The sequence below is a fragment of the Oratosquilla oratoria genome, chromosome 30, assembly GCF_046742065.1.
Source record: "Oratosquilla oratoria isolate Oo_2021 chromosome 30, ASM4674206v1, whole genome shotgun sequence".
In the NCBI taxonomy this organism is placed as follows: Eukaryota; Metazoa; Arthropoda; class Malacostraca; order Stomatopoda; family Squillidae; genus Oratosquilla; species Oratosquilla oratoria.
The window spans coordinates 11,506,084-11,524,641 of record NC_134806.1 but is presented as its reverse complement, the minus strand read 5'-3'; the positions used below and the strand labels follow the sequence as shown (position 1 = coordinate 11,524,641).

The window sequence follows — 18,558 nt, the reverse complement described above, 5'->3', positions numbered from 1 at the left end:
TTTTAAACAACCAATAGTTTCAGTGCTCACTACATGATGACTAAGTCTATTTTATTCGTTGATCACTCTATTGGTAAACCAGTTTCTTACATATTTCCTTTTTAAATCTAAATTTCTCCGATTCATACTCATTACTGCAAGTCATTTCCTGTTGTCTTAATATGATGACCTTGTTTGCGTCACCCTTGTTAATGCCTTTAATCCACATAACACTTTTATTAGATCACCCCGCCTAAACCTGTCCTCGTAAGGTAAATTTCTGAGGCCATGTATCATTTTGGTCATTCTCCTCTGTACTGATTCTAGTGAAGTGATATCCATTCTATAGGACAGAAACCAAGACTGTACCGTATAGTCAAGGATGGATCTAACTAACGCCAGATAGTGTTTGATTATTACCTTTGCGTTTTTGTTTGTAACTGTGTTAGCAGTGAAACCTAATGCTCTGTTACCCCTATTCCTGGCGTTAATACACTGTTTCCTGGAGCTCTCAAGTCTCGCACTCAGTTTTCTCTCTCTCTCTCTCTCTCTCTCTCTCTCTCTCTCTCTCTCTCTCTCTCTCTCTCTCTCTCTCTCTCTCTCTCTCTCTCTCTCTCTCTCTCTCTCTCTCTCTCTCTGTAATTTTTTTTATCTAAGCTATACCTGTTTTCTGGGTTATGTAAACCTACGTTTAACACGCTGCACTGTGAGATATTGAAGTTCATTTACTATTTCACCGACCATGTAAACAATATGTTAAGATCATCCTGCCGAATATCAGTCTCTTCTCCAGACCTAACTAGGCATCTTATTTTAATGTCGTCCGCAAACTTACATCACTATTACTCTCATTGTCCAAGTCATTTATATACATAATGGACAATAAGGGACCAAAACTGAATCCTGGGGAACTCCACTAGTAAAACCCCATTTGGATTTTACACAGTCACTGATCCTAGCTCTAATCGATTCAAACATTTTTCCTCCTATGCCATGGGCTTTGACTTTATTTAGCAGTCTCTGTTGGGTCACCTTGCCGAACGCTTTACTGAATTCAAGGTAAATAACATCAAAACTATCATTGTTATCTGACGCCTTGAAGACACTAGTAAAAAAAAAAAGGAAGATTAGTTACACATGACTTACCCTTGGAGAACCCATGCTGTGAATCACGAATCAAATTATGTATCTCGATATGATCTCTGATTCTGTTAGCTATTATTGATTCAAGCATTTTACCTATAACTGATGCCAAACTGATTGTCCTGTATGCATACAGACGATTTGTCTCCCCTAGTTTTTAAACAGGAGATTAACTTATAAATTATTTCGTCCGATATAGAAAATGTATCTTTATTGTAACAAATTTTCAAATACCAATCTAACGTCAGAATTGTTCATTTTATTGACTCAGTTGTAATAATTTCTGGAACAAACACAGGCAAACGTGTAGGTGCGTTTGGTCATCTAGCATCATGTTTTTACAATATCATATCTTTGTTTTTAATTGTCAAAAACAGTCACGCTCCATCCTGCTGTTTAGAACCAACACTACTCTTTGATTTTGTATTCTTCTATATCTTCAAATGAAATAATCTCTAATGCATATGAAAGGAAAATGAAAAGGTGAAGTTCGTAAATTCTTAACGTGAGACGATGTGAAGTACTCTTGTTGTGAACCGATGACTTGAATTTAATAACTGATGATTTCAACCACCTCTTTCTTTCTCTTGTTCCTCCTCTTCTTTGTTTCCTTCTTCGTCTTCTCTTCCTTCTTCTTTTTCTTCTTCTTTTTCTTATTTTTTCTTTTACCTCTTCTTTTTTCTTCATCTTCTGCTGCCTCTTCTTCTTTTCTTCTTCTTCTTCTTCTTCTTCTTCTTCTTCTTCTTCTTCTTCTTCTTCTTCTTTTTCTTCTTTTTTCTCTTTTTCTTCTTTAACTCATTATTATTATTATTATCATTATTATTATTATTATTATTAATATTATTATTATTATCATTATTATTATTATTTTATTATTATTATTATTATTATTATTATTATTATTATTATTATTATTATTATTAATATTATTATTATTATTTTCATTTTCTTCTTTATTTCCTTCTGTCTCTTCTTCTTCCTCTCCTGCCTCTTCTTTTTCATCCTCTTCTTCATTTTTTCTTTTTCCTCTTTTTTATCTTTCTTCTTTATTGTCTCCCTCTTCCTCTTCTTTTTTTCTTCTTTTTTCCCATTTTTGTCTTCTTATTCTTCCTCTTTCACTTTTTATTCCTTTTATTCCTTTTCGACTTCTGCGTCCTCTTAGTTGAAATCAAAAGTTTACAAGGGAGGAGCATCCCGATAGAAGACCTTTTGGTCCATAACTAGGTCGGATGCAAACAAATTATAATAAAGATAAATAAATGAATAAACAAATAGATAGAAATTGTAATAATGTAAATAATAATAGATAAGTAAATAAATAAATAGGTAAAGTTAAATAATAAACAAACAGGTGAATAATTAATAATGACAGATTAATAATAAATGATAATCAAGGAAATAATCATAAACAAACAGACAAATAATAAAAAAACAAATAAATAATATAAAATAAGTGGCAGGCATTACACCATCTTGCTTAGGTGTTTATGTAAACGAATCTTAAAGCTTAGAACTGAACTACAGTACATTGCACTCCCTCTGCAGGAAATTTATTCCATTCAGTCTGGGGTATTGGCTGCTTGTTATTGTGGCAAAGTAGCATGCAGTTGATACTTTAGGGTCTATATGGGGCGCCCCTACGGACCAGAGCCACACATAATTTTTTCTGTGATAGAGGAAAAATCTGTTCATAGAGAAATGATGACACTTTTATACTACGACTGTCCCTCCATTATGCTGTCCCCCAACCCCTTGTAGCTGTCCTGTACCATTTCTCTGAGTATTCTTTTTCTGTGATGGGGGAATTCCCTGTGGTGGGGGAAAAGAATACTGCCACCAAGTATTCCCACTTGGATCGTAAGAGGCGAGAAGAAAGGGACGGGGATTGGGACTAGGCATCCTTCTCCTTGTAGCCCCACAGGGGACTTTCCTAAAAATAAAAGAGAAGGCATAAGAGGGTCTGGAAGTTCTCGGACCAGCACCCTAAGGTTTGGGTCTTTTAATGTGCGTGGATGTGGTACAGATGAAAGTAAAAGGGAAGAGATAGGTAGTATGTTTGTGAGAAGAAAGATGGATGTGTTGGCTTTGAGTGAAACTAAGTTGAAAGGGAAGGGTGAGTGTAAGTTTGGGAGTGTAAGTGGGAGGTTATCAGGAGTGAAGAGAGGGCGAGGGAGGGAAGGGGTGGCTATTCTAGTAAGTGAGGAGATAGGTAAACAGGTAGTGGAGTGGAAGGAGGTTTCCTCAAGGATAATGTGGATGAAGGTGAAACTGGGAAAGGAGATGTGGGTCTTTGTAAGTGCATATGGGCCTGGCAGTGAGAAGAGTGTAGAAGAAAGGGAGGCCTTTTGGATAGATTTAAATGAGTGCATAGAGGGTTTAGGAAGAAATGTCAATGTAATAGTACTGGGAGACCTTAATGCTAGGGTAGGAAATGGTCCAATCGATGGAGTGGTTGGGAAATGTGGAGTTCCAGGAAAGAATCGTAGTGGAGAGTTGATGGTGGAAATGTGTCTAGAAAGAGAGTTGATGATAGCAAATACAGTGTTTCGGAAGAAAGTCAAGCATAAGTACACATGAGAGAGGGTGGTGGAGGGAAGGGTGGTAGATAGAGCGCTAATGGATTATGTAGTGGTAAATAGGATTATGATAGGAAGAGTTAAGGATGTACATGTGCTAAGGGGAGAGGGTGGGGGAATATCAGATCATTTTTTGGTGGAAGGTAAGTTGAGAGTGGAGGATAGATGGAGAAAGAGGAAAGGGACAAAAGGTAGGGAGGTTCTTAGAGTGAACTCTTTGAATGAAAAGGAAAAGGAGAAGGAGTACGGAAAGAAGCTGAAGGAGGAGTGGGAGGGAGTAAAGGATAGAGTAGAGCTGGGTGTGGAGGAGGAATGGGGATGGTTCAAGGAGGAAGTCATAAAGTGTGCAAGGATGGTGTGTGGAACAAGAAGGACAGGGGGAAATAGAAGAAAGGGTAGTAAATGGTGGGATGAGGAAACAAAGAAGGTTGTAGAAGAGAAGAAGCGAGCCTTCACAGATTGGTTACAAAATAGGACGAGGGAGTCATATGAGAGGTACAAAGAAAAGAAAAGAGAAGTAAAGCAAAAGGTAAAGGTTGCAAAGAGGAGAGCAGATGTGAAATGGGGTAAGAGTATGACAGAAAATTTTAAAAGTAATAAAAAGATGTTTTGGAAAGAAATTAAGAGAGGAAGAGGAGGCGAATCAAGTAGAGAAGAAAAGGTAAAAGGTGCAGATGGAGAGATGATAATGGAAGAGAAGGCAGTAAGGGGAAGATGGGCAGAATATTTTAGGGAGTTGCTAAATGTGAAGGAGGATAGGGAGGAAAGATAGCTGCAGTGGGAAATGCTAAGAAAATGACCGTGATGAGTGAGGAGAATGGAGGAGAAATAAGGAAGGATGAGATGAAGGCAGTTGTTAAGATGATGAAAGCAGGTAAGGCACCTGGTCTGGATGCATGCCATGCAGAATGTCTGAAAAAGGGAGGTACAGTGATGGTGGACTGGTTGGTGAGGTTATTTAATGTTTGCTGGAGAGAGGGTAGAGTGCCGGAGGACTGGAGGAGTGCCTGTATAGTTCCTCTTTACAAGGGAAAAGGGGACAAGTGTGAATGTAGTAGTTTCAGAGGGATTAGCTTGTTAAGTGTAGTTGGGAAGGCTTATGGGAGGATCTTGATTGAGAGGATTAGGAGAGGAACAGAGGGAGTAATTGGTGAGGAACAGTGTGGATTTAGGACAGGTAGAGGTTGTGTAGATCAGATCTTTGTGGTAAGACAGATATGTGAGAAAGCTATAGGAAAGGGGAAGGATGTTTTTTGGGCTTTTATGGATCTGGAAATGGCTTATGATAGGGTAGACAGAAAGGCACTGTGGGAGGTTATGCAGATATATGGGATAGGAGGAAAGCTTCTGGGAGCTGTCAAGAGTTTTTATGAGAGTAGTAGAGCTTGTGTCAGGATTAGAAATGGAGAGAGTGAGTGGTTCAAGGTAAAGGTGGGACTGCGTCAAGGATGCGTTATGTCACCCTGGGTGTTCAACTTATACATGGATGGGGTGGTGCGAGAGGTGAATGCAAGGGTAGTGGGAAAGGGATTGGAGATGGTTAAAGAAAATGGAGAAAAGTGGGAGGTGAGTCAGCTGTTGTTTGCGGACGACACTGCGCTTGTGGCAGGATCGGAGGAGGTATTGAGGAAGTTGGTGGCATAGTTTGGGAGAGTATGTGATAGAAGAAAGCTAAAGATAAATGTGGGTAAAAGTAAGGTGATGAGATGTACAAGGGGTGAAAGTGGCAGTAGACTCTAAGTGAGCATTAAGGGAGAGCGACTGGAGGAAGTGGATAGTTTTAGATACTTGGGTGCAAATGTGGCAGGAAAAGGTGGAGTGAAGGTGGAGGTAGAATGTAGATTGAGAGAAGCGAGTAAATGCCTTGGTGGATTAAAGAGTGTAATGAGGAATAGACATTTGGGAATGGATGCTAAGAGGAGACTGTATGAAGGAGTCATTGTGCCAACAGCACTGTATGGGGCAGAAACATGGAACATAAGAGAAGAAGAGAGAAGGAGTTTGAATGCGTTTGAGATGAGGTGTCTGAGAAGTATGGTGGGGGTTACTAGGCTAAATAGAGTGAGAAATGAGGTGAGGAGGAGAACAGGCGTGGAAAAGGAGCTGGGAGATAGGGTTGATGAAAGAATATTAGGATGGTTTGGACACATGGAAAGAATGAGTGAAGAAAGACTAGTAAAAGAGGTATGGAAGGCAGATGTGGAGGGAGTGAACATGAGGGGACGTCCTAGGATGAGGTGGATGGATGGGGTGAAGGGGGCTTTGGGGAAGAGGGGAATGTCTGTTGAGGAAGGACGGGAGAGGACAGAAGACAGGGGTGAATGGAGAATGGTTGTATATGGATGATGTTGTGATTGCATGAGGTGGAATGGGCGGGGTGGGGGGTGGGGGTGGGGGTGAGGTAGTATGTGTGAGCAAAAGTTGACGCAGCCACAAGGGATTTCTCCCCGTCCTCTCCTTTTATGCAAGGGGGACGGAGAGGGGGGGTCGCCGATTTAATGAAGCGGCCTTGCTGTGGATGTGCTGTGTCTTGCTACACTGCTTCTGACCCAGGGCAGTGGGCAAGGTGCAGGGATGACCCGTCATCCAGGAGGTGCTCAGATAAGAGGGAGGGTGGGAGGGGTGTGGAGTGTATTCAGGGATGAAATGGGTGGGAATGATTTTATGCCTTTCCTTTTTTGGCTTTTTTGGGGAAAAAGCCATGGTATATGTATGTAACTACACGGTTGGTGAAATTGGTTCTACACATTTCCAAATTAAATCTACTTCCTGACAAATTGAGACCATTATTTTTTGTCAGATTCCCATTCATTGTGAAAATTTTGTCACTTTTGATGTTGTCAATTCCCTTTAGAATCTTAAAGACCTGTATCAAGTCACCCCTGAATCTACGCTTTTTTGGGAAAACAGGTTCATATGTTTTATTCGATTTTCGTATTATCTATTTTTGATATTTGGAATCAGTTTTGTGGCTCGCCGTTGTACTTTTTCCAATCTGTCAATGTCTATAATGAGATTCGGTGACCATACGGAAATAGCAAATTCCAAATGTGGACGAACTAACGAATAGTATTTTCTCATAATGTTCACAATATAGTACATATAGCTCACCTTTCAATGGCTCTATGGGAAACCACCCTCTGTGTGTGTGTGTGTGTGTGTGTGTGTGTGTGTGTGTGTGTGTGTGTGTGTGTGTGTGTGTGTGTGTGTGTGTGTGTGTGTGTGTGTGTGTGTGTGTGTGCGTGTGTGTTTATGTGTGTGTTAGCTCGCTACCATATCATGTATAGGTGTGGAGACAGTGATTGATAGATCACAGATTTATAAATAATTAGTAAATTACATGTCAATTTCACTGTATAAACAAATGTGTCATGAAAATTTAATGCATGTCTTGATAACAAGTTAGATTTTGCTAATTCTGAATGCATCTCTGATTTATCTTTTTAGGGTTTCTATTTTACATGTTTATTTCATAAAATAATTTTCATTCGTCAAATGTTCTTTTAATATGATTTTTTTAATGCTATCTTCAATACCGTTTTGATTATCTTTACTGTAATGTTGGCTCCTTCGTTTGCTGCATTTCTTCCCTGTTTCCTTTATCCTTTACTTCGACTTCTTGTCCAATCATGTCCCTGAGGTACTGTAGCCCCGCCCACTTCCATTTTCTGTAAGTGTGTGATTGGTCAGAAGTCGTACAACCCCACTGTATAAAACATGACGTCAGCAAGTGCTCCCATTCTCATCTGAATGAAATCGCCTGGCGCTTGTTGGAACAAAATTTTAGCAAGGGAGTTTACTAAAATGGCAGCCTCAAAGCGCCTAATTGAATAAAATGTTCTGGCATGAGGATGACTTAATGTGAGGGCAAAACACACACATGTATATGCAATAAAAACACTAGGAACGTGTGTTCAGAAATGCGTAAGTAACCACTAGGGAAAGTAAACTAACGAAGCAGAGCGCTTTCGTATAATTACATCTTCAGTGCTGATACAAAGAAGGAATTATAGAATGAAGAAACAAGGTACAGAATATATGACTGGGTGACACATGGTGAAGAGGGAATTCGAAGAGGTATTGGAAGAAGTACACGTGACATTTGATACCGTCTTGGTAACCAAGAAGTATGGGGACAATTGCTCATATCTGGTATACTACAATTTAGATAGTTTTGAAATTTCATGGGAAGTATAACTATCTAATTTGTACAAACCTTGATGGAGATTAACATTTATTTCCTTACTAGATTTGATCAAACTGCATTCTATTAGATTTCTTTCTGTGATGTTATTGTTGTATGTGAAGACTTTACCGTTATCCCAGTCAACTGGGTGGTTAAAATGGTTCATGTGGTTGAATATGCCGCTAAATTGGTTTCCCTCTCTAACGTATTTCTTGTGTTGATTGTTTCGTGTTTTGAGTGTTTTAGCAGTCTGACCAACATAAAACTGATTGCATGATTTACAAGGCATTTTGTACACACCCTTTATCACAATTGACAGAATGATTTATGAACAATTGTCTTACAGTGTCCTTATTGTTAAAAACCACATTAATGTTGAAGTTACGTAATATATTTGGAATGTTTTGCAGGTTCTCTTGGTACAGCAGAATTAACAAGTTATTCATATTAAAAGTTGGAGTTGCCCTAAGGTTATGAAAGGTTCTTTTAGCACAATTGTAAGCTGTATCAAGAACATGTGTGGGGTATTGCAGCTTAGCACCAATATCGTAAATACGTCTTATTTCATCATCGATGTATTCTGTGCTGCAAATGCGTAGAACCCCAAGGAACATCGAAGAAAAAACAGATCGTTTTACGCCATTAGGGTGAGGAATAATAGTGAATAGTTGAACAAACATTGGTCGGTTTACGATATACACTAAACTTCAACTCACTTTCACGGCGGTAGATATTACAATCAAGGGAAGGCAAAATACCGTCATTCTCTATCTCCACCGTGAACTTAATGGAATTGACCAAATTATCAAGTTTACATAAAAATCATTTACATTAACTTGAATGGGCCATGAAATTTCAAAATTATTTAAATTGTAATATACCCGTTATGAGCAATTGTCCCATACTTGTTGGTTACCAAGACGGTATCAAATGTCACGTGTATTTCTTCCACTACCTTTCCGAATTCCCCCTTCACCATGTCTCACCCAGCCATATATTCTTTACCTTGTTTCTTTATTCTGTAATTCCTTCTTTGTATCAGCGCTAAAGATGTAATTATACGAAAGCTCTCTCCTTCGTTAGTTTACTTTTCCTAATGGTTACTTATGCACACATGTATATATATATACATATATATATATACATATATATATATATATATATATATACACATATATATATGACTGACGAATTAAACACCATATGAGGACGGAGCCTTTATTTGTACGACGTTTCGCTTATTACACCTTTTTCAAGTAATAAGCGAAACGTCGTACAAATAAAGGCTACGTCCTCATATGGTGTTTAACTCGTCAGTCTTGTCGGCAAAAGGACAGGGGAGTCATATGAGACGTACAAAGAAAAGAAAAGAGAAGTAAAGCAAAAGGTAAAGGAGGCAAAGAGGAGAGCAGATGTGAAATGGGGTAGGAGTATGACAGAAAATTTTGAAAGTAATAAAAAGATGTTTTGGAAAGAAATTAAGAGAGGAAGAGGAGGCGAATCAAGTAGGGAAGAAAAGGTAAAAGGCACAGATGGAGAGTTGATAATGGAAGAGATGGCAGTGAGGGGAAGATGGGCAGAATATTTTAGGGAGTTGCTGAATGTGAAGGAGGATAGGGAAGGAAAGATAGCTGCAGTGGGAAATGCGAAGAAAATGAGAGTGATGAGTGAGGAGAATGGAGGAGAAATAAGGAAGGATGAGGTGAAGGCAGCTGTAAAGATGATGAAAGCAGGTAAGGCACCTGGTCTGGATGGATGTCATGCAGAATGTCTGAAAAAGGGAGGTGCAGTGAGGTTATTTAATGTTTGCTGGAGAGAGGGTAGAGTACCGGAGGACTGGAGGAGTGCCTGTATAGTTCCTCTTTACAAGGGAAAAGGGGACAAGTGTGAATGTAGTAATTTCAGAGGGATTAGCCTGTTGAGTGTAGTAGGGAAGGCTTATGGGAGGATTAGGAGAGGAACAGAGGGAGTAATTGGTGAGGAACAGTGTGGATTTAGGACGGGTAGAGGTTGTGTAGATCAGATCTTTGTGGTAAGACAGATATGTGAGAAAGCTATAGGAAAGGGGAAGGATGTTTTTTGGGCTTTCATGGATCTGGAAAAGGCTTATGATAGGGTAGACAGAAAGGCACTGTGGGAGGTTATGCAGATTTATGGGATAGGAGGAAAGCTTTTGGGAGCTGTCAAGAGTTTGTATGAGAGTAGTAGAGCATGTGTTAGGATTAGAAATGGAGAGAGTGAGTGGTTTGAAGTAAAGGTGGGACTTCGTCAAGGATGCGTTATGTCGCCCTGGCTGTTCAACTTATACATGGATGGGGTGGTGCGAGAGGTGAATGCTAGGGTAGTGAGTCAGGGATTGGAGATGGTTAAAGAAAATGGAGAAAAGTGGGAGGTGAGCCAGCTGTTGTTTGCGGACGACACTGCGCTTGTGGCAGGGTCAGAGGAGGGATTGAGGAAGCTGGTGGCAGAGTTTGGGAGAGTATGTGATAGAAGAAAGCTAAAGATAAATGTGGGTAAAAGTAAGGTGATGAGATGTACAAGGGGTGAAAGTGGCAGTAAACTGGAAGTGAACATTAAGGGAGAGCGACTGGAGGAAGTGGATAGTTTTAGATACTTGGGTGCAAGTGTAGCAGGAAAAGGTGGAGTGAAGGTGGAGGTAGAATGTAGATTGAGAGAAGCGAGTAAATGCCTTGGTGGATTAAAGAGTGTAATGAGGAATAGACATTTGGGAATGGATGCGAAGAGGAGACTGTATGAAGGAGTGATTGTGCCAACAGCACTGTATGGGGCAGAAACGTGGAACATAAGAGAAGAAGAGAGAAGGAGTTTGAATGTGTTTGAGATGAGGTGTCTGAGAAGTATGGTGGGGGTTACTAGGCTAGATAGAGTGAGAAATGAGGAGGTGAGGAGGAGAACAGGGGTGAAAAAGGATTTGGGAGATAGGGTTGATGAAAGAATATTAGGATGGTTTGGACACATGGAAAGAATGAGTGAAGAAAGACTAGTAAAAGAGGTATGGAAGGCAGATGTGGAGGGAGTGAACATGAGGGGACGTCCTAGGATGAGGTGGATGGATGGGGTGAAGGGGGCTTTGGGGAAGAGGGGAATGTCTGTTGAGGAAGGAAGGGAGAGGACGGAAGACAGAGGTGAGTGGAGAATGGTTGTATATGGATGATGTTGTGACTGCATGAGGAGGAATGGGCGGGGAAGTGGGGGGTGGGGTAGTATGTGTGAGTAAATTTTGACGCAGCCCGAAGGGATTTCTCCCCGTCCTCGCCTTATATGCAAAGGGGGACGGAGAGGGGGGGTCGCCGATTAAATGATGCGGCCTCGCTGTGGATGTACTGTGTCTTGGGACACTGCTTCTGACCCAGGGCGGTGGGCAGGATGCAGGGATGACCCGTCATCCAGGAGGTGCTCAGATGAGAGGAAGGGTGGGAGGGGTGTGGAGTGTATTTAGGGATGAAATGGGTGGGAGTGTTTTTATGCCTTTCCCTTTTTGGCTACCTCCCTTGGAAGGGGGAAAAAGCCTTGGTATATGTATGTATGTGAGAATAAACACCTTGTGAGATCGAAACCTTTATTAGTACTACGTTTCGCTTGTTACAGCTTTTTCAAGTACAGACATGACACACACTCTGAGCACATATAAGCCAACAGGGAAGGAACTGGGAGAGGTTATCAGGGAGGGGTGGGTGGTAGGTGGAGGGGGAGGAGGGGGACGGGTGGGACTTGGTGGAGACAAAGGAGGACATTTCGGACAGTTTGTTGAAGTGGACTAAGGGGGACATTTCATACATTTATTTAATGCGGGTAACAGATGGATTATAGGAGGGGCGATGTTAAACATGCCTCTGTTCTGCTCAATGGTTTTGAAGCTTTGAATGGCGGCCGCTTCGAGGCATTTTCTCCTCATCCTATCTGGTTCACTAAACAGAAGTTCTGCGTTATCCCAATATATGTGCTCAGAGTGTGTGTCATGTCTGTACTTGAAAAAGCTGTAACAAGCGAAACGTAGTACTAATAAAGGTTTCGATCTCACAAGGTGTTTATTCTCACAGTCTTGTCGGCTTTTGCCATTGTGATTCATATGTATGTATATATATATATATTTATATATATGTATATATATAAATGTATATATATATATATGTATACATATATACATATGTATACACACACACGCACGCACACAAACACACACACACACACACACATATATATATATAGATATATAAATATATACATATACAGTATATATATATATATATATATATATATACACACACACGCACGCTCACAAACACACACACACACACACACACATATATATATATATATATATATATATATAAATATGTATACACACACGCACGCACATAAACACACACACACACACACATATGTGTGTGTGTGTGTGTGTGTGTGTGTGTGTGTGTGTGTGTGTGTGTTCAGATTATTCTTCGGAGTACCTACGTTAGTGAAGACAGTGTATTATAAACACGGGAATAAGTCCTCTTTCTTAGATGGCTAAGATCTATGAGAAGGCTAATAGCTTCTTGTAAAAGTGGCAAAGGAACGTGAGATCGTCAGTAGGAGGCACAAGAAGAAAGGCTGGAGGTTCCAGGGAGCTCGTATTGCGGACTCTACGAACCCTGGAGCCGGTTGAGTGCAGAGTAGGATGAGCTATGCTTGACAATGTATCATGCGGGGTCACGACGCACTCTGACGGGTCGTCACATGGTTTTGCGATAGCCACGGATGACATGATCTGGGTCATGCAGCGTGTGGCGTCGAGGCACACTCCGTTTGGGCATTACGCCATGTTGGGCAGTCCAATGAGGACACGGAGATGAGGTGGGCCACGACTTTTTTTTTCGATATTTCAACGAGCCACAAGAAGTAGTCAAGTGTCAATGCAGAAGAGGTATCTTTAATCTTCTTTTTCGAAAGGGTTCGAGTTACAGAGAGGTGAGGGGAGTGACAAAGGCTTCCAGAGTAATACAAGGGTACTGGTTTACTTCCAAAAAGTAATCACACAGAAGAGTGTGAGATGATTCAGAAAATGTATTCTGATGTCTCCCAAGGAGGGGAGGTCGGCAGTTACTGAGTTCTGATGAACAATGAAACCCATGAAAATGGCGATGAAATGGAGACAGGGAGAAGCTGAAATGATTCAGCAAGAGAGAAGCGGAAGGCGGAAAACGGAAGGCGGGCGGAAGGCTTTGGACTCCACCTTACTCTGAGTGAGATGGGACACCCAACCTGAATTAAAGGCTTCTGAAATAGCGGCAAATGAGATATACTTGGCACGAACGAATGAATCGTTCGATAATCGTCAGTAGGTGTTGTAAGTTCGATTGTTCGATGGACAAAGGACCAACAGTATCGAAGTGGATGTGATGAAATCTGTGTTGGAGCAGAAACCTCTTATTCGGTGCATGTGTGTCGGTGGACTGGTCCGCTGGCATTGTTGTTCCACTCACAGAGGTCTTTGATGATACCATGTTTCTGGTGATGAGTTTCTTTGATTCCTTAATAACACGGTTCTGGTGGACGTGGCAGATATAAAAAAAGCGTCGCCTCAAGGCTAAGGAGATATGAGTACGTGGGTATTGAGTCACGGTTCGTTCTGATTGGTCCACACGAAATGTCGCAGTGTCCAATGAAAACGGTAGCTGGGTCGGGTTGCAGCACATTGAGTAGGAAACAGTAAAGTTTGGAACACTACAACAAGTGTTTCTGAACTCTATCGGTTCCGAAGGAGCCATAAACAGCTGACTAGACAAGCCTGCCGTTATCCAGAATAAATCATCAATGCTAACGAGGTTAATGTTGATTAACAAGATAAATAGTCGCATTGCCGTTTTTGGCATGGACTTTTCACCTGAAAAAGCTTGAGGGAATTACAAAAATATCCCTCAGAGAAACTTGTTTTCCTTAACCAAATCTTACTAATACAGAAATAAACACTTTATTTCCAAATCACATTTTTTTTAACATTTATGTAAATGCTTGCTATAGAATAAATGAAAATGGGAAAAATATGACGGTATCATGAAACGAGGGAAGGAGATAAAGTGCCTAGGTAGTGTGAACCATCTCTATAGAGTTATTCTGCGCACAGGTTTCCCTGATTTCTGTTGTATTTTGATGGGCTTTGATGTATTCATCCCTTTGAGAAGGTCCTTTGTGACGAAAAGTCAGGAAATTAAAAGCTCGCGACTCTGTCTGGGTTCCCTGTGCCGTCAAAGTCCAGATTCTCCAAATGAATAGTAATAATTTCTCTTGCATGTGACGAGGCAGATTTTGCTGGACTCTTTCTCGTTGGCTTTGTTGAGTTATTGAGGTCAGCATGCCTTCAGTGCTCCTCCTCTTCTTTATATTTTATGTATTTATGGTTTATTTATTCATCTATTCATACATATATTCACATATCTATTTATCAATGTATGTATTGTTTTGTTTACTTTTATTTATTCACATATTTATATATGTGTCTGTTTATCTGTTTATTTATTTTTCATTTATTTGTCAGGAATGTATTCATGTGATGGTACTTGCAAGTATAGTGATTTAGTTATCTATCGTCACACAAAAATATATCTTCCCTCCCTCCCCCTTCTCTCTTTCTCTATCTCTCTCTCTCGTCTTTTTCTCCACTCAGTAAGAAGGTAGCTATATATATATATATATATATATATATATATATATATATATATATATATATATGCATGAGAAATCACATAAACTCGTGATTCTAAATATGCGGAAAAACCACCAAGGAAAAAGAAAAAACTGATGGCCAAGCGCTTTCGTCTATTCAGACATCCTCAGGGTACATAGAAAAAAAAAGTACACAAGAATATATACAAAGAGTATGAGGTCAGGGAGGGAACCAGGAAAGGTTGTGAGGCTCTAATGTCAACCTGACCCGTTCGCGGCAGCGGACGTTTGGGCTACTACTTTTTTCACAATAAAATTGTCTAATTTATACATACCATGACTTAAATTTAAGTTATTGACAAATGTATCTTTGATCAGACTGGATTCTATTATATTTCTCGTCAAATATGACTTATCTTTAACAATTTCTTTAGCACCCTCCCAATTTATACAATGATTAAAATCCCATAGGTGAATAAATAAAGCATTAGAAATTTGCCCACTCTTGACGCTATACTGATGTTGTTTTAACCTTACTTTTAATTCTTTTCCAGTCTGACCAATATAGCATTTGTCGCAATTTTTACATGGAATTGAGTATATACATCCTTCTTCCTTATATGGAGAGTTTTTAATTAAAAGACTTCTAACTGTATTGGAGTTCTTAAATGCCACTTAAATGTTTAAAGTCTTAAGAATATGAGGTAGTTTGACGAAATTCTCGTTGAAAGGCAGTAAAAGTAGGTTCTTTACATTAAAAGTTTTACTAGCTTTTTGGCCTGCAAATGATGATCCTACTTTGTTCTTAACTAAACTCAATGCCTTGGTCCCTTCCATTAGATTTACCATGGAAATAGAAGAAAATAATCATTTACCTTTCCTTGATGTAATGATTTACAGAAAGGAAAGGTCCTTCAAATTTGATGTCTATAGAAAACCCACCAATGTCCTTTCATACGTACATTTTTATTCGTCTCACAAAGATGTCAGTGTTGTCAACTTTTAATGTAAAGAACCTACTTGTACTGCCTTTCAACGAGAATTTCGTCAAACTACCTAGAAGTCTTTTAATTAAAAACTCTCCATATATGTATATATTCAATTCCATGTAAAAATTTTGACAAATGCTACATAGGACAGACTGGAAAAGAATTAAAAGTAGGGTTAAAACAGCATCAGTATAGCGTCAAGAGTGGGCAAATTTCTAATGCTTTATTTATTCACCTTTTCCTTGGTGGTTTTTCCGCATATATATATATATATATATATATATATATATATGAAAGGATAACAAATAGAGCATGTTTTTTTTTTTCCTAAATTCCTTAACTTCATTTTTGTGCATTCTAGGAAAAGCCATCTAAAGAACCCGAAACGGAAGAAAGTTCTAGAAGTAGTGGCGGCAGCAAAAATTAGTAATGATAATAATAACTAGTATTGTTTCTCTTTGGAATATTTGTAGTCTTCGGTAAGTTAGCTGCATAATTATGAAATTAGACGCGATCAAAAGTCTTTTACCACCTCATGCTTTTCAGAAAGTAAATGTAGTGTTTGTTGCTGAGCGTCTAATGGAAGATTAACCAAATAATCAGCAATAATGACTATATTTATCGTAAATACATTTGGTGGCTGAGGCCTATGTCCCCAATTGTATATTAGAGTAAGCTTTCTAGAAAAGTTAAAACACTTGAATTTGTTTACCGATACAGTATTATTCGAAAGTGATGTTGAATTGTAGAGATTCGAATTGGCACAATTGGAATAGTATCATCTGTATTTGTGTAGTAGGTTGTGGGTTGAATAGTGATGTCCAGTAGGGTGCGTGGCAGAGTACTGGGTGTGAACGTGTTGAGGGGGGAGACAGTGTTGACACATCTGATCATCATCTGGTGGAGGGAAGGTTGAGAGTGGATGAAAGCTGGGAGGGAGTCACAGGCGTGCTGATAATGAGCTGAGTCATACATAATGTACATACACACATGCATACATACATACATACATACATACATACATACGTACATAGGTACGTACATACATACATACACACATGCATACATGCATACATACATCCATATATACATACATACATTCATATATACACATATACATACATACACACACACATGCATACATACGTACGTACATACATGTATATGTGTATACATACGTACATACATCCATACGTACATACATGTATACATACATACATACACACACACATACATACATACATACATACATACATACAAACAAATCATGTGTATTTTTCCTCCTTATAAGAGGAAGCTCGCTGGCTGAGCGGGTTAGGGCGTCGTTACTTGCGGCGAAGGTCGAGGTGAGGGCGGTTCAAATCCTGCCACCAGCGAAGTTGAACCAAGAGCATGGTCCATTAAAATCCACGCTACAAAGCCCTCTGTGAGGGGCACCGTCCTAGCCTCCTGATAGGGGGGGGGGAGTGTGTGACGTTAAATCATATCATCATCATCATCATAAGGGGTGGCCAAGTCAAAGCATATATTCACCCTACACCCATCCCAAACCCTTTGAAACCCATTCGTCGTCCCCTCTCATCTTAGCACTTTGTGGATGAAGGGTCAGCTTTGTCTCCCGCTGCATTGTTTAGGTCAAAAGCAATACAGGGAAACAGCGCTTGGTTAACCCCCACCACTTCCTTATATGACAACGACCTCCCTAATCCACTCGAAATAAACACAAGCAAACGAAAACGCACCAGCGTAGACATGTGTGTGTGCGTGCGTGCGTGCGTGTCTGATGAGCGCGCGCTTTTGTATGCCAATGTTTTCCTTTTATTCTCTTTTGTGTTCTTTTCACTTCCTGATGAATGAGCATTGCGCACGATCTTTTCTTCTCGCTCTTCTCCATCTTTATTTTGCCTTTTCCTCCTTTCCTCGGCATTTTCCTTGTTTCACTGCTCACGCCCGATGCCTCTGTTGTCTTTAACATTTTGCGTTGCCCTGCCGAGCCCATCCCTTATCATTTTCCTCTTTACCCTTTCCCCTATGCTCTTTACTTTCTTTAGCCTCCTTACTCTCACTTTAGGCTTAATTTTGTCGCTTGCTTTATTACTTTTAGTACTCATGATATGACATATAATTTGTCAGTAATGATCTTTTTGGATGTACATTGGGCTTAGGTTTAATTTTATTGTGCTTTTTTGTCATCATTTATTATTACACTAATCATTTGATGTTCAATTCCTGGGTTCAGTTACATCTCAAGATCCCTTGGGGTTAGTTTTCCTTGCGACTTTTGTATGATTTTCATCGTTTTACTTTGCTGTACATTTCTTTTTTACCTTTTATACAATATTCATTTCCTTTGTATTGAAGTATTAGATATGTGTACCGGCGTTCAAGATTTAGTTTATCCAATATTCTGCTGGATCTTAGTTTGTATTCATTGTTACTGGTGCAATTGGTAGTCACCATGATCAGGTTTTTGGTAATGATTACTAAAATCCTGAAAGGGTACAAGCAAACGAACAGCTTACGACAGGAGACACTCAGGAGCATCTGAAGCCGTCATCCTTTGCCACTGTAGCGAAAATCAAGTACTCTAGAGTAATTGCTCTAATCATCGGAAGGTAGATAAATCAATAGGTAAATAAATACATGATATATAAATAGATTTGAATTATATAAAGATAGAAATATAGGTAAAATAGAAATAAGAAAAATAGATGTCTACACTAGAAGACGTTTAGTTGCAGCCAAATCCGTCACCTTTTCCCTTTGTGTTTGGAGAGCTAAAACAAGTGGTAGTCACTGGTGTTACATGGATATCAAATGTTATATCTTACCTACTAAAACCACCAAAAAATCTTGAAAGAAAAAATGTAAAGATACTATGCCAGAACCGTATCTTTTCCCCTGTGTGTGTGTATGTATGTGTGTGTGTGTGTGTGTGCGTGTGTGTGTGTGTGTGTATGTGTGTGTGTGTGTGTGTGTGTGTGTGTGTGTGTGTGTGTGTGTGTGTGTGTGTGTGTGT

At 39.6% G+C, this 18,558-nt stretch overlaps 1 protein-coding gene across 24 annotated transcripts in view; it reads left to right on the top strand.

Moving 5' to 3' along the window:
* The window catches only part of Cadps (calcium-dependent secretion activator 1), a 1,142,346-nt gene that overhangs the window by 685,134 nt on the left and 438,654 nt on the right, over window positions 1-18,558 (top strand). The gene's annotated exons all lie outside the window — the stretch shown is intronic.